The sequence below is a fragment of the Rhinolophus sinicus genome, linkage group LG01 (assembly GCF_036562045.2).
Source record: "Rhinolophus sinicus isolate RSC01 linkage group LG01, ASM3656204v1, whole genome shotgun sequence".
Classification (NCBI taxonomy): Eukaryota; Metazoa; Chordata; class Mammalia; order Chiroptera; family Rhinolophidae; genus Rhinolophus; species Rhinolophus sinicus.
In genome coordinates this window covers 88,526,139-88,544,226 of record NC_133751.1, presented here as the reverse complement: position 1 = coordinate 88,544,226, position 18,088 = coordinate 88,526,139, and the positions used below count along the sequence as shown (strand labels likewise).

The 18,088-nt window shown below is 34.0% G+C and overlaps 1 protein-coding gene across 3 annotated transcripts in view; it reads left to right on the top strand.

Moving 5' to 3' along the window:
• CADM2 (cell adhesion molecule 2) overlaps positions 1-18,088 on the top strand; it is a 1,065,284-nt gene that overhangs the window by 20,186 nt on the left and 1,027,010 nt on the right. The window lies entirely within an intron of this gene.

Here is an 18,088-nt window from a genome sequence, read left to right as displayed (position 1 = left end):
ATAGACTTCACTAAGTGAAGTTACTTTTACACTAAGTGCCAAAAACAAATTATATATATATATATATATATATATATATATACATGTATATATATATATATATATATATATATATATATATACATGTATATATATAAAATTGAGTATATATATATATATATATATATATATAGAGTATATATATGTATATATATATATACTCAAAACAAAGGTAATGTCTTAATGTCTTTACTCCAAGGGTATTTTAGACATAATTAAGAAATAATTTCCACACAGGACTGCTAGACTTTAAAATATAAAGTGGTGAAATGCTTTTTGGTGTCTATAAGGATCGATACATTTTTTTTCTTTCATCTTTGTTGGATGATTGAAAGGTGTGCCTCTTAAAGATAAGGAGAACTGAAGGGCCTCAAATCATGAAGTAGCTCTTCATGAAACCAGTTTGCACAAGTTGTAGCTCATCCAATCAAATAGAGTTTGCTCTTGTAGAATCAGAACACTTGTTATTTCCTTTGTAAGTATGTCATTCAATAAAGATTGCATTGATTAATTTAGAGAGGATTTCCTAATAACCTCTAATCATAATCCTAGAAAGAGTTAAATTCCCTTTGTCATGGAGCAAGGCGGATGCAGTATTTATAGGCCATTGAGAAGGTCAGTACTCAGACTAATTCACCCACAGCCCCAGATGCCTGGTGAAGCTGCCAGCACAGTTGCTTTCCCAGTCTGCCAGAAAGTCAGCTACAGCTGCAGGGGACATTCTTTTTTTTTTTTTTCCATTTTTTATTCCCCCCCCCCCCCATCACTAAGCCTGTGGATTTTACAATTACCATGGAAAGAATAGAATTAGGAAATATGATTCAGGGTGATGATCACCTCACTTACCCTATTAATGGGTTTCAAATTAATTTATTATGAACAGCAAAATATAAACAGATAAGAGTTTTTTCACGTGTACACATTCTCAAATCCATTTAGTCACATTTTGGAAACTAATCTGGTGAGACTGTCTTCCATGCTTTGTTCAACCTTATTCATTTTGGGATTCCTAATATTTGTCATCATCATCATCATCATCGTCATTGTCATTTTCATCATCATCTGTATTTTATGTTGTACTGTTATGTGCAATTAGAGAAATGTAACCACAGGTTACAGGTACAGAGAGTGATATATGTTATGTCTTTGAAATTACACAGGCCTGGTCTCCAGTCTTGATTTGCTGTGTAACTTTGAGCAAGTGATTTTTACCTCTCGGAGCCTAAGGTATTATTATTTAACCTGAGCAATGACAACTTTGATATTCATCTCACAGGGTATAGTGAGGGTTCATTAGTTGATACAGTAACATGCTTGTTATCATGTCCAGAAAATTCTGGGCACTTAATAAACTGTAGCGACATTGTGAAAGAAAAAAAAAAAAAAGAAAAAGTTGTTCAATCCAAAGTTTACATAAGCTCCTCAGAATTTTTGATCACATTGTTCAATATTTTTTGCTAAAATATTTTAATAGGTTATTATAGTGATTAAAAAAAAAGAGAGTACCTAAGACGAAAGGTTGGAGAACCCTGAAAATAATCACAAAAAATTTTTAAAGGATATAACATTATCTTCTTTCATTTCAAAATCTAAGATTGTTTGGGCAGGTGAGAGAAAGGAATATAGAAGGAAGAACATGGGAGAATGTAATGTAGAATATTGCCATTTATAAATCTATAAATAAGTATTGAGAGAAAAATGGCCATAAAATGTTTTAATCGCAATATACTTTAAAGCTAAATAACTTACATTTTGTATACTCTGGAGCTTTAGAGACAACTTGCAGAGCAGGTCTGTATTAGCGTATAGACAGCTTCTACTTCCCTATTTTTGCCTTCTTTCCTCCCTTCCTCTCCTCCTTTCTTCCAAGTACATGAGACTGTATTGCAAAGTCATTTTCTTTGTTGACAGTATTAAATATATTCCTGGAAAGAATCATCTATTTCTCTGCAGATGGATTTCAGAAAGTAAATGAAATCAATTATCAACAACATAGCCAAAAACTGTAGTACAAGTGGGAGCTGTTGCCAAGGTCCATGGGTTGATCACATATTCTTGCTTTTTTGGTTTCAAATACAATTATACTTTAATGGAAGGCATTATTTTTCAACCACAAGGGAAGCCTTGCCTACATTGTCTCATATAACTCCTGTTTTAAGCAAGGTTTACAGAAAATCTTAAGACTTTTAAACTGTTATTTAAATAATCTAATTAAGATGCTACATGGCCATACCGGAGATTTGTAGCTAACAGGCTGTGCACACATTTGGGATATCTTCCCCCTTTCACTGACTTTTAGTTGAATAAGAATAGTGTGGATTTGTTTGTCCTTCTGATGTTTTTGCTAAAAGGACACTTTCTTAGTGAGAAAATAACTCTTTTTAGAATACATCATTTTCAAGGTCATAGAATATGTACATTGGCCAGCTTTTTTTACTAAATGAAATATTCGTTTGGGCTTCTGGATGTAGACATAATATAGAATCCTTTTTTAGTCTTTCAAAATTAATATAGACGCATAAACTTAAAACTAATGTTTCAAACACATAACTATTCATTTTATGATGACTTATGCAGATGGTATCAACATGAGCTAAAGATCTGGATATAAAGCTAACAATTAAGGATGGGTATTTCTACCAAGCATATAAACTAATTGCATTTTTAGGTTGTTATTATAATACAAACACACATGCACACACATCATTTTTAACTGAGTGAATATTAGAGAAAAGACAAAGAGATGTGGGCTTATACTGAGGAAAGGATTAGGATTTGTGGTTATATTACCTTGGTTATATGAGTTTCATATATATATATATATATATATATATATATATATTTATATATATATATACATATATATATACACACACATATATATATGACATGTAATGTTATTTTTGCACTTTTAAAGAACTCTTTAGAACTTGAGTTGGGATTTAGAAAAATAATACTAGTCTGAAAATATGAAATTAATTTCTTAATAAACAATACAAAATTACTTTTTTCTGCTAAAATAAAATAGATTAATTATTCAGCTCAAAAAATATATTAACCACTAAAACAAGTCTGGTAATATATTATTCTGAAATAATAGATAAAAATTACAAAGCATAGAATTTAAAAAAAAAAGTCAGTTTAGTTACGACAACTCTTTATGGTACCCTTTTTGAAATGAAATAGTTAAACTTCCATATATTCTATTTGAATATTAAAGCATTGATTAAAGTGTTTCATTTTCCTGTGTATCGTTTTTGTCCTATAACTGTAAGGTCATTAAAATGAATATTAGGATGTTTTTCACCAGTTTCTTATTCTGTACCAAATATTTTAGAGATTGCATCTTTTAATCTGTGTCATGCTTAAAAAAAAAAATCCCTATAAAATCAGTTTGTTTCGTCTCTTGGAGAGTTTCAGTCTACATACATTTTTTGTTCATTGAAAATACAGATTTTCTTATTCCTGTGTAGCAATTTAGAATTTTACTTTTATGCCTGGAATTACACAGATGTCAATTTCTAATAAAACTAAATTTATGAGAAAGCCAGTGGATAACGTTTAAGAGACTGTTGATGAAATAATACTTTCACATTGCTGCAAAACCTTTTTTTCTGTGCAAATTTCTTAGAGGTGTCAAAAATCATTGTCTACCTTCCTTTTTTTTTCTGCCCAGAGCCAAGCAGGGAATTAGGAAATGAGGAGAAGTGCTCTTCACACAATGGCCTTCAGTGAATATTATTGATGACTAGACACCTGCTAGGATGTAAAGGCTTTTAATCCATATTATTTTGCCTTTTAACTTGTCAACTCAGACATGGCAGCCAGAAGAGTTTTCTGTCAAACATTAGCCTTTGCATTGCATTATGATTTTTATTTTTCATTCTTGCAAGTTCGATATATGACACAATTGGGGATTTAAATAATATAAATATTTTTAGCTCTATGGAGGTGAGCTGGAAAAAATGTTCTGTGAATGTCAAAATATCCAGAGAATGTGCTATACATAGGTACACTTATCAACTTCCCCAAATTATTTTTTTATAAGAAAAAACTTCCCAAGATTTTAAACTCTCCTTTGGACTTTCTTTTTTCTTTTTCTTTTTTTTAAATTAAAGTTTATTGGGGTGACAATGGTTAGTAAAGTTACGTAGGTTTCAGGTGTACAATTCTGTAATACATCATTTTTATATCACATTGTGTGTTCACCACCCAGAGTCAGTTCTCCTTCCATCACCATATATTTGACCCTGTTTACCTCATCTACCACCCCTCTTTTCCCCTTACCCTCTGGTAACCATTAAACTATTGTCTGTGTCTATGAGTTTTTGTTTCTTTATTTGTTTGTCTTGTTCCTTTGTTGCTTTCAGTTTTATATCCCACATATCAGTGAAATTATATGATTCTCGGCTTTTTCTGACTATTTTTACGAATGCTTTCTTCATTGAGGTTAATCATCACCTGTTATTAATGCAGTAGGAAGAATTTATTTAGAAGGATGTTTTAAATGAGAAGTCATGTGGTATTTTCCCCCAGGGATCAGACTGACATATTTCTAGGAGTTGGAGATAATGGGCTCCTGCCATGCAGAGATCTCTGTGTGTCCTGGACCTGTACGTCCATACCTAATACGTGGTAGGCTCCCAACCTTATAATCTGAGTAACCAAGTTACTCAGACATATTTCAATAAGTACAGTTGCTATCTAAATTTTCTAATTAGGATGGGAATATAAAGGTTATATTTCAACTTTTGACTTTAGAGTAAGTAACATAACATATCTAGCATCTCGAGAAAAATGTTGTGCAACACTTATAAGCTTTATAGGCTACTGGAAAATTCTTTTTACCACTTTTGATGGAAACCTTTCTATACTATACTATGCTTTCTTTTATGGAAAATGGTAAGAATAATTTAACGTTTTCTCAGTGTCTCAGCAACATTATCATTGGTACTCTGCTGTCCCGGAGAACAGCATTCCGCAAATGGTTTTGAGCTTTTCTGTCTCTCTTTAGTGGTGCGTTATGCTTGCCTTTCAGAGTCACTTCCTTGACTTCTTTTTATAATTTGATGCTAAGAATGCAGATCAAAAAGAAAAAGAAATGTGTTAAAAATACGGTTAAGTAATATATTGATTGGCTTATATAACAAGGCACAAACTAGAGCCTGAGGGGTAGGGCTGATTAACCCAACAATTCTAGCCCACCAGGCCTAAACTGTATCCCTTTTCAACACCCCTTATTTTTAACTGTCTCCTGGATATTGTTACTGAAAGATGTGTAGGCACATAAATAATAACAGGTCCAAAGACTGAACTCATATTTTCCATTCAAACACTCCTTTCCAGGCCTCTGCATCTCTAGAATTCCTTGTCTCAGTTAATGGCCTTATAGCCACCCAAACATCTATGCTGAAAACCCTTGATTCTGTCCTTGTCTTCTCCATCTCCCTGAACTTCCACTTTGTAACTTAGTCCACTATCCCTAATATGTGGCCTTTCCTTTTCACCTCAACTTGCAGGACCTTGTGTGGATTCTCGCAGCCTTTAATCTATACTATTGCCTCATTCTCTCATCAATCTGTCCCAGTCCTTCCCACCCTGCACATGGTCTCCAGGGTTTTGTTCTGGAAAAAGAAAAAAAAAAAAAAAAGTCTGGTTACAGTTTACTCCTATATAAAGTTCACTACAGGCTCTCTCTTTTCAAAACTAGTTAAAGCACAGACTATCGAGTGTGACATAAAAGGCATTCTCATTCTGCCCCCAAATACTAGCTACTTAACTGCTAACCACCCCACCCACTCTCTGAAAATCCTATTTCCATGGAACGTGCAGCATTTCCCAAAGCATACACATTTCAATGTGGCCTTATGCCTTTCACGTGCCAAAAATTAACAGGTGACAAAATGTACTAATTCACTGCATGTGGAACTCAAAGTAATCTTGAAAACAAGCCATACTCGATGCCCAAAGTTTTCTAATAGTTAAATTTCATAGGTAATTGTGAATTCAGTTCTCTATAGATACCAGATAAGGCATCAAAATGAAATCAAGGGAAACACATTTGGGGTTTTGTTCATGTGGGTTCATGCTTTGGCCTCAAGAATTATTGTTCTAAGTGTGATCAGTTTTTTATTGAATTATGTAATTCCAGTACCTAAAGCTCTATTTGTGAATTTTATAGGTCTGTGTATGTGCAGACCTATAGTTACAATATTTTAATAATCTGCTGATAATATTTTATAACCTTATGAATTATGTCATAATTATAATTCAGTATTTGAAGTTAACATATTCAAAAAGACATGGGCACTTCTGGTCAGCAGATCTTTTCATTCTTAATCAGACTTACAAAATGTGAGTCTAAATGTAGTTGATTCAAACAATTTAGGTAATAGCTAAGGTTTTTAACCATATAATTTTTATAAAGTTAAGCTAATAGGATATAGAGAGTTTTCATTTATGCTTTGTCTTAGAGGTTTGAATCATTCTAAAAATTATTTTTTAATTGTGGCTTATTAATAATAAGATGAGTGGAGAAGAAAAATGCGTTCATTGATGATTGTTTCTGTGATACAAAATTATTACATATATTCTGTTGAAGATATTTTGACATACTTCACTCTTTCACATATATAGGAAGTGAGCCATAATGTCACTAAAAGCAAACTACTCTGTAACATCTTTTGCTCTTTAATAAAAGCCGTTATTTTAATAGCAATGCTGACCTGATAATTGCTAGTGGGTCTAAATTGGATGTACTTCAGTTAATGCATCAGTAAGTGATGTACCTTCAATTCAATTAAAAGATTCTAATATAACCTAAGAAAAGATCTTGTTCATATTGAGTGCTTTAAATTCAGACTATGATTTCATATTTTTTAAGTGGTCCATGGCTTAGCTGACCCCATTAGTGGGTTACAACTCTCCTTTGGTATAGCTAGTTGCTGCTGCGTAAGCATTTCTGAAAGTTCATTCATTCTCTGAATGAACCTCATCAGACAACTACCATTGCTTAATTTCAGAGAAGGGCATACCAAGTTAAAAGATGATCAAGCTATTTAACATGGAGATTGAGGAAATACTAGATTGAATCAAAGGATAACACATTATCAAGTAACAATAGTTATTCCATTTGAAATCAACTTGATCTTTTACCCTTTTCACTAGCTGTTATCTTTTTTCTCAGATGTTTGTAGCTTGACTTGCAGGATGATTACCTTTTTTTCGGTTTCCTTTTATAAGTGATTTAGTGACCGATTCTTTTGTGTACCTGCCCACAGGATATATAATTTGTGGGGATTTTGTTTCTCTGAACACAGGACAGTTGTCCCACTCCATCTCACACGACCATTATGAAGAATACAGTTCTCAAATAAATGTAGCAAGGAAAGCATCAATGCTGTGCTGAATAGGTACACCTGTGGGGTAGAAAGGTGCTTCTGATTTTCTACTTGGAATGGACCTTGCATTTCTACATTAGAGAGTGGACGTTAGGAGAAAAATGAAAGACTTCCTACCCACTTTAAGAAGGGTGTGGTTGAGCTGCTACCAACATTTGGATTTGAAATACATTGGAATTCGTTTGTACGGAGCAGCACTATCGTCGTTAATTCTAGCAGTGGATATGAGTATGTATACCCTGGCTGAGCATTTTGGTCGTTACTTCTCTTTATGTTTGTACTGGGAATTTGGAAGCCACTACATAAAGAACTCTGCCAGCCAGATGCCATTTTAAACTGCTAGTCTGCTTTTTTGTGTGTAATGCAAGGTGAAGTGCTGAATATAAATTATTTTTTATTTTTATTTTTATTTTTTATTTCTACTAGCTCCGATTCTCTTTCAGGACATTATCTCTGACAGCCTGACTTCGTCTTCTGTAGGACTCTGAGTATACTTCATCACAGTCTTCTTCATATTATTCATGAGAATGTCTTGCCCACCAGATGACAGAGCTTCTGAAGGCTAGCTTTGCAGGTTTACTCCTTTTCTGTTGCATAATTTGCTCAAACATGGCCTTCAGGAAGTGATGTAAGTTGAACTAAAATTGGCTAATCTGGTCTGATTGTGTGGATATGTAACCACAGTAGTATTAACTGTGATTATGAATGTGTGTTTATTAAAAGTTATGGTGTATAGAGAACTTTCCAAGCAGTCAGCAACTCATACTTGTCTCTGCCTCGCCCAGCTGTCTCCCGACTCCCTAGACCGTGCAGTGCCTTGTCATCTCCTAATGCACCACAACTGTTCTGTGATGCATCTGTTTTCCTAATTGGTGGAACTGATCAGGATAAATGAGCCCAGTTCTTCTCCTGCAGGGGTGTGTGTACTGTCATAAGCTAAAGGAACAGGGCTTTTCTCTGAGGGTAGAAGGCTGAGGAATATCTCTAGGGAGGGTCCTGATTTGGAGCTGTGGCCACAGACATAGAGGGGAGGGAAAAAGAGAGAGAGAGAAAACACCCGAGCTGTTTTAGTGACTCTCCAATGCTCCCCATCCACTTATTGACTGCTTCATGTCAGAGCCAGGCTGGGTGCTGCTTTTGCGTCTTCTGCCTGCCTGCTTGCCTCAGAGTTTCTGGAAAACACACAAAGGGGAACATTTCCTTCTAAAGGATATCTTCGTTAGATTCCAGAACTTAGTATTTTTTGACATGGCACCAGCCTCCATGGTACATTTTTTATTTCCAGCATCCTTGATCACATTGGCCTTATACCAAATTCTAACCAATACTCATCTGTGTTGTTTTTGTAAATTCCTAATTATAGAACAACTTATAGTCTCATTGAGGATCAGGGTTTTTAGCTGTTTTATTCATTGTTCTATTTTTAATACCTAGCATAGTCTCAGCATATAGTACATTTTCAATAAATATTCATTGCCATCATGTAAGTTGAAATCTCTTTTCACTTCGATTACATTCTTAGGAACATTACAATATTATCAGACAGTTTGTCTTAGTTCCTTTGCTTTGAAACTCTATTTGTCATCTTTGAACACTTACTTTTTTAAAGTTTTTATCTGACTTACCTATCTACCACTCTCTGTCAAGCTCATGTTTAACTGAATGAGTTTGATCATATGGTTCCTATTCAAACTTTTAGTAAGATTGGAACAATTTAATTATACTGTTCTTACTATCTTTCTCATATCTTTAAATTCAATCTTAAAATCCTATATTATTTATAAATGGTTTCCTTAACTTAAATAAAGGATGGATTAGTTTGTATCTCCCATCTACTGCACTGTACTGTACTCTGCCTAAACTGCTGTATTTCTACTACTTGTGATTTTAAACAAAAGTATCAATTAATTTAGAAAATGGGTATTGAATACCTGCTATGTTCTAGCTAGGTTTGGTTATATAGACAGGAACAGAAGACGAAGTAGAGGCAGTGCAGGGTTCTGGTTAACGCACCTCTCATGGCTGATGTAGAATTCCCCTTCTGCCTTTGCTATTTAGGAAAGCTTAGAGGTTCAATGGAGTTTCTTCATATGAAAAAGAAGGAGATGTGTTATACACCACATCTGAAGTCTCTTGTGGATTTAACATTTAGTTATCCCTGTATTAAATAGCAGCAGATTAAAAAAAAATAATTTATACTTAATAATTTAAAACAAGGTTGGTCAAACTATTCCAGAGAGTTTTCACCTAGATTTCAATTGGCTTGTCCTTTGGGACAATTTTCATTATAGTTGATCTTAAACTTGCATTAGTTTTCTACTGGGTTATCAAGTTAAAATTTAAAAATATGTAGTGACTTAAATAGGTATATGGTTAACAATGACAATTAATATATTCTACAAACAGCTTTGAAGCTAGATGCTTTTGTATGTTTATAATGGGAAGACTGTCTCTGTTGTCAATGGTTAGATGACTTAGTTTCATCTTGTATTCCAGGAGAATATGTTTTTCTTTTTATGCTTTTCTGTAGTGTTTATTTGCATATACTTATGAACAAATATTGGTTTCACTAATGTATGTAAAAAAAACTGATAGTTGTCAATTCCCAAATTTTCATCACAATTAAAACTCTAAATAACCTGTGCGTTTACCACTAAATTACATGTACATTTGTCTACTGTATATATCTTAGTTTCTTCAGCTGTAAAGCTGTGTTGGGATTAATAGGACTGTCTACCTCATAGCGTTAATTTGAGAATTAACTGAAATGATTTTTTTTTAACTTAGCACCATGCTAAGTTAAAAACATCCTCACCAAGAAAAATAATAAAATGCAACTGAGCTGTCAAGACAAAAAAAAAAAAAAGGAGACATATATATATATATATATATATATATATATATATATATATATCTCCATATACCTATATCTATCTATCTATGGATAAGTGTATATATATATATATACGTGTATGTGTGTGTGTGTATATATATATATATCCTTAACAGATATTACATGGTAAGGATTCGATAAATTTTAAGTATTATGACTTTTTTCTGCCATAACCCATTTATCATTTCTCCACGTACCTATAAAGAAACATTATAAATTAAAAGGGTAGTAAAAGAAAGAAGAAAGCCTAGTCATTTAAAAATAACAGGAATAAACTCAGAACAAAATTTAGCAGAATTACAGATTCTTTAAAGACAATTGATGAATACTTAAGTACAGTACTTAATTCATTGAATAGTGTATATTCTGACAATATTCTACTGAAGGAAGTATTTAATATTTAATGCTCTCATTATATTTAATAAAACATGAGAGGGTATGGATTTCAAGAATATAATTCTATCCATTAACAGGAAGGTTTCATGTAAATGAGTATCTGTATAATTGTCCTTAAAGACTAACCACATTTACAATATATTAAAATGACCTCTAAAATCTGTCTGAATTTCTTGGTACTTTAGGTAATTAAATAAAACATTTTACTGAAATGATTTATATATTATTTTTATTTGAGCACTTCATCCAGTAAAATTTTATATAATGATTTTGCTTTGGACACACAGTTTTGATTAATTCTAAAGTGGCTACAATAACTGGGATATAACTAAATTGATAATATTTTGATATTAAAGTATAAAACATTGATTATAAAATAGCTTAAAGATTTATTTCCTGCATTAAAAAATCAATTTATATTTTAATTGATTTATTCTTGTAGTAATATCTGAAAAAACAAAGGGCTCCCTTTTGCCCTTAAATGACAGAGAAGTCTCATGCTTGGTTCAATTATTAAAATTACTTTTGCAGTACTAAATTAAAGATACATTTTATAATTTTTGATTATATGTTTAATGAAAGTTACTTGGAGGAGGTATCTCTTTATAAGAAATAGAAGTGATTAGTAATTTACTCTTAGTCTAAAATTTCTTATACAGTTACTTTTCCAGTTCATTTCTCTATTTAAAGAGAAAAATCAAATGGAGAAATAATTCATTCATTAATTTATATAAGCTTACAGATTCTGAACTCTGTTTTCTTACATGACAAACCACAGAGATAAAAAGCATCTGACACTACATTGATTAGGTTTTTATAAATGCACTTTGATTTTATTTTTCTTGATTTATTTTAGAAATAAAGTGAAATAATACATAGAAATGTGTAATGGGTGGTAATTCTTTAACTTCTTATTTTGGTAAATGCTAAAAGAAACACACCAGTCCTAATTTTTACTGACTTTCACTCTGTTGGATGAGTCAGGACTAATTATTCCAAGATAACTTCTGGACCACCATGTTTATTCACTTTATTTCTAAACTGTTTTGTAATTCTGCATTTGTGTTAGCCCTATGGCCTGTACTTTCCAGTATTTCAGATCTCTATAGAGATCTTTCAGGTTTGTTTTATACTTAGGAAGTTACAAACCTACATGGGGCTCTAAATTGTACTAAAACACTCACTAGACCAGGGGGCCTTCTGATATGTGACCTATATTCTAGATCCAAGACTTTAGGTTGCAACCTCCATAGTAGGCTTATCCTGGACATAAGCTGGGGGCAAACTTACGAAATAAAGTGTGTCTGTGGTATTTGTTAACTTTCTAGACAGCCCTCTGTCTCTTCAAAGCTTTCATGATCTCGCTCATATCACAAAACAATTTGATAAAAAACAATTAGAAATCCTAGGGATGGAAATAGTCATGATGTTTTAGATTCATTTGTAGAATTTACATTTAAATAAAGCCCTTAAAAAATGCTGTTTAACATACAGAAATGGATCTTTAGTAAAATAGTCTCTTTAGTACCTGGATTGAGCCAGACAGTTGGGAACTTTTTGTACCTCAAATCATATTATAAAGGCAGCTACTAATTAGTAAGGCTAACTCTGCTCTCAGAGGCCTGCAGTTCCAACAGAATGGTCACTAATATTTCAAAAGTATCAAAAGAAAAAAAACCCACAAAACACACACACGAAAAGCAAAAAAGAAAAAGAAAAACAAAACCTTTCTCTGTCATAACAACAGGTGGAATGAATATGAGAATTTGTGCCAGAGGTGAAGGTGGAGAAGAGCAGCCTTTTCAGGTTGTAAAAATGGGTTGATTCCCATTTTTAGATTGGATGTTGAATGTTGTCAGCCTTGTATGTATGGTTTAGTAATCTCAATAACTCTAGTACTTTCAACTCTTACAAAACCTAAAACAAACTAGTGTCAGAGAAAAAATTTTAATGGGTATGTGAAAGTAGGGAGTCTTGTCATCCCAGGCTGGTGCAATATCCTACCACTATTTCTAGGCATGAGTCTGTTTATCAGCCCAAGTAGGAATACAGTTGGATATGAGATTCCTGAAAGAATGTGGGATTGCTACCAAAAGAGAGAGGACTATGCCTGTCTACCATAGTCCACTAAAGCAATCTACAGTATCTTGAGTAGTAAACAATATTTTGAAGCCTGCCGGTATGGTCAGGAAACAGAAGCTACCTTAAGATTAAAGTGCCACTGGCTCCCAAATCATATGGGGTAGTTTTCTGGACAGGAAAAGCAATATTGAGAGAAAAGAGGTAGGAGGACTGTAGGAGAGTCAGTGGTGATACTACTTAAGATCGAGTTTCTGCAAGTCCTAGTTGTTACTGTTACAGGGTAAGCTTTTTTTTTTTTTTTTTATTAAAATGTATTGGGGTGACAATGGTTACTAAAATTACATAGGATTCAAGTGCACAATTCTGTAATGTTCTGTAATACATTATCTATAAATCACATTGTGTGTTCACCATCCAGAGTCAGGTCTCCTTCCATCACCATATATTTGATCCCGTTTACCCTCATCTACCACCCTCCTCTCCCCTTACCCTCTGGTAACCATTAAATTGTTGCCTGTGTCTATGAGTTTTTGTTTCTTTGTTGCTTTCAGTTTTATATCTCACATATCAGTGAAATCATATGGTTCTCAACTTTTTCTGAGTTATTTCGCCTAGCATAGGTGGGGACAGAGCCCCAGAGAGCAGTTTCCAGGCTCTCGGCCTCACATAGAAAGGTGCTGGCTCAGGTAGTAGATGGTCATCAGCTGTGATTGGATGGCCATCGGCTGTTACCGGTTAGCCATTAGCCACTGATATAACTTCCGTGGCTAAGCTAGCAAGGGGTGGTGGTGTAGTGGCGTGGTGGAGTGTGGATTATGGATTGCAGAGAGGCGGATTGGAGCTAGCAAGTGAGGTTGGTTGGCAGAGACAAGTGGACGGCGGGTTGCAGATCGTGTGGCTCCTGACTCCTGTGTCTCCAACTCAGCCGCCAGCGAGACTATGTGGTATGACTCCCCTATCTATGGCTCCGTGGCTGTTCCTTTTTGACCTCACTATATCCTGTGTTCTTATGTGGGGAGCGGGACTAGAGACCCCACCTGACACCCCGTGTGACAGCATAATAATCTCAAGATCCATCCATGTTGTCACAAATGGCACTGTTTTATCTTTTCTTATGGCAGAATAGTATTCTGTTGTGTATATATATCACATCTTCTTTATCCAATCATCTGTCAAAGGACACATTGGTTGCTTCCATGTCTTGGGCCCCGTAAATAAAGCTGCAATGAACATCAGAGCACATAAGTCTTTACGGATAAATGTTTTCAGATTTTTTGGGTATATACCTAGGAAAGGGATTGTTGGGTCACATGGTAATTCTGTCCTTAATTTTTTGAGAAAGATGGCATCAGCTTAAATAGTAGATCTTGAACAGCACACTGGTGGTGAGTGGTGCACCAATAGCGAAAGATAGTAAAACGTCATAAAGGTGTGGGTATTCCAGGGAGAACAACTGACTCCAGCTTTCTGAAGTGAAAATCTAAAAGCCATTAAGCAGAAGCACGCTGGCTGATAAGAACTGTCATTTTTTCCTTGCAAAGATGTTCTAAAAGGAATTAGGTTGCTTTATTTAGCTTATTCCGTGCTTGTAGCCTTAGGGACCAGAACAAAGAATGAACTGTGACCCTTGTTTCCTGCTGTTATTTCTAAATGCTCCTTAATATAACACTGAATATTAATATTTTGATAGGAATTGCAAAACAGATGTAACAAAATTAAGCTTAAAATTATTTTTCTGCTGTTAAAATCATATTTCATTACCAATACCTCCACCAAATAGTACCTATTATTTGAAATTGTTATACTTGTTCAAAAGCTTGCAAATTAGTGTAAACTTGGGACCTGCTGAACATCCTTTCAGCATTAAGAGAGTCCAGAAAAATGTGAATAGGATGTTTCAGTTGTTAGGTAATTTTCCAGATGCCTTTTTTTGTGTGTGCTCAGATAATTCAAATGGCTTCCTTTCAACACTTCAGGCTTGTCGTATACACTGTATTAGAGTGTGTAACATTTTTGAAGGAATTTGGCACAGACATCACATTTCCACTTTAACTCTCTAAGCTTGAGGAGTGCATGCCAAGATCACTATAAATACATCCCAATCAATATATTTTCACCAATTTTTGAAGTTTCCTTATTTCAAGTGTCAATATTGTACATGTTATGATAAGAGTAATCAGTGATAGCTTTACTGATATTTTGAATAAATACATTTGGACTGCATTTATAGCAAATCTCAACATTTGTAAATGATAAAGACAACATTGATCCATATGTGATCATTCATTAAGATGCACATTTAAAAGTTTGATTTTAATCACAATTTCTGTGTCCTTAGGTAAGTAGGAATGCAGTTAAAATTTCCCTACACCCTATAATTTAGATGCTTAAAATTTAGAGCATTTCCTTCCAGTCTTTTTTTTTTAATGCTTTATTGGCTTTATTGACATTATATATTCCATATAATATTATATTCTTTTCCTCACCCCTTAACATTAGTATAACATCACACTGTGTAGTGGGTGATTTAATAAACTATTCAAAAATAAAATTTAGTTTTATATATAACAAAAACTATGTTTAACTAATTTAGAATTTTTAAGGTTCAGTCTATCCACAAACATTTATTTCCTTGTGACTTTTTAAAAATATTTTTCTGAGGAGCACAAATACCGTTTAGAAACTATTTTTTTTTCTAAAGTAGTTGAGTCAGCATGATATATGGGTTAGTTACATTCTATAAGAGTGTTATGTTTCTGAAGATGTGTCATACTTTTTAAACTAAAATAATTCAAAACTGATCCTGGTGGAGGATGGCAAATGTATTTGTCAACCAGCTAAAGAGGAAATAGAGAATGACATAGTTTACAATTGAGTCAGTCCACCAACTTTTGAGATTATGTGATTCTTGGCAAATTTTATAATTTCTGGAAATAATTTTAAAATAAGTGAATTAAGAGGATTTGCACTAATAGAAATCTACTTAACCCAACTGCAACAGCAGTATACTGGAAAGAAACCTCGATTTGGATTTGAGAACACCTGTGTTTGAATCCTAGCTCTGGGTGAGATTAGGGAAGTTCCTTAATCTTTCCAAGACTTGGTTTCTTTATCTATAAAAGGGAATAGATAATACATGCCTTGAGCAATTGTTGAAGATTATATGTAGTGCTTGTTTAAGTACTTGGCCCATAAAAGAGATTGTTATACTATTTCCTTCCATGATTGAGAGTATTTGACCGTTCCTTTGGCATCCTGTTTCCACAGTTTGCTTTTAAGCATGAGTGGGAATTCATTTTTTCTATGGAAGAAACTATATTATTTAGGGTTGGTTAAAGATGGCTTAAAATTCAGAGATGTTGAGGACAAATGTCCTGTTAAAAATCTTGGTTTATTCTGTGATGAGATTTCTCATTTTTGGTATTTGTCCTGTACTGATCAAGTGACGGGTTTTCCATGCCTATTGGTTCTCAGGAAGGGAACTGAGAAAGCTGATAAACCTCCAATAACAAAAGAAACTGTAACCTATTGTATCAGCTAATTAGTCATGTGACACCTAATGACTGGGACACGTTCTGAGAAATGCGTCATTACACAATATCCATCCTTACGCGAACATTGTAGAGTGCACTTACACAAACCTAGATCATACAGCCTGCTACTGTTATTGTTTGTGTTGTACTTTGATGTGATTGGCAGCCAAGCAGGTTTGTTTACACCAGCATCACCAGAAGCATCTGAAAATTGTAGTGTTAAGCCCCGACAGTGGCTTTGCTTTTGTTATGCAAGTGCCTGACTGTAACTTTGATTGCCAAGGCATCCACTTCAAAGCTGGCTGAAGGTTCCTTTGTTTTTGAGACCCTGGTTGACCTCAGTAACTGACCATTGGGTTACTTTTTTTTTTTCCCCTCTCCCAGGGTTTTAAATTCCTGCTCTCTTATGTTTTAAATTCACCAATAAAAAGTGAGTCCATGGAACCCTAAATCCCCACCTTTGACATCAATAAAAGCAGAACCTCAGGTCTCTGTGTGCTCTCTCGCTATCTAGGACTTCCCAGGACTTCCCACATGGCCCCTGCCTGCCTTGGATAGATACTCCAGGGCCTGTAAGTCATAAACTTTTCTTTTCAGTTTCCTACTGGTTATTACAGAAGGGAATCTTGCAATCATAATAAGAACTACAAAAAGCCAGTCCAGTCCTAACATTGGTTTAGAATGGGTAGACGTCTGTGGAAATCAACCGGGGCCCAGGTGAGTGCCCCCCAAACATTTCTATTAATAGTCCATTACATTGTTATGGATTTGCTGAGACAACACAAAATAGTCATACTTTGTGCCTGGACTTTAGGACAGCTAAGACACCACTAGGTGACAGGAATTTTTCAGCTTCATTGTAGTCTTACAGGACCACCCCCTCATATGTTGACTGCAATGTTGTTATGTGGCACGTGGCTGTATTAGAGGTGTTGGCAGATACAAGAATCTATCAGCTCAAGCAAAATCTGAAAAGTCCACCTTCCCTGAAAGGCCAGCTTTGAAGTGGATGCCCTGTTCCCTGCTGCTATTGTGTATGTGTTCCAAGTTTCAGATGAAATATGAATAACACCAAATTTATTTAAATTAAAATGTATTACACATGCTTGAAGAAAAGTGAAGCATCTTTGTCCTCAAATAGAAATTGCGTACAGGATTTTTCATTGGAATAGGATAGTAGCAAATGACACATTTTAATATTAGGTTAATTTGCCTTAATGCTTAAAGTTTGGTTGTGGGGAAACAACGGTGTGACTCGTAAATACTAATGTGCTTAGTTACCATAATCTGTACTTCACCTTATATTTAATTTACTTGTATACAAAGGACTTTGTTGTAGAATATATATACATATATCTATATATATGTATATATATTCTATATTATCACTTATTCTGTATTGATTTTAAATAGACTATGTAAGAAACCCCTATATTTATCAGCTTTATCTCGTTATGTACATTGCATTTTTGTTGCTTCAAAAAGCTAGGTTATTCGTTCAATGGCTTTAATTGTAAAAATTATTGTGTATTTTTCTTATTAATTAAAATGATGCTTTGTGTAATTTATCCATATCGTATATTCTTTGCATTTTGTATAGAAGGCAGTTTACCCCATACATTATTTTCCCTTTGTCTTGGAATTTTTGACTATAACTTATTTGTTTAATATCACTGTTTTCTAAATTAACAAATCGGCATCATTAAAAGTATTCTAGTTCTGTCCTTTGGATCAGTTTCACTCCA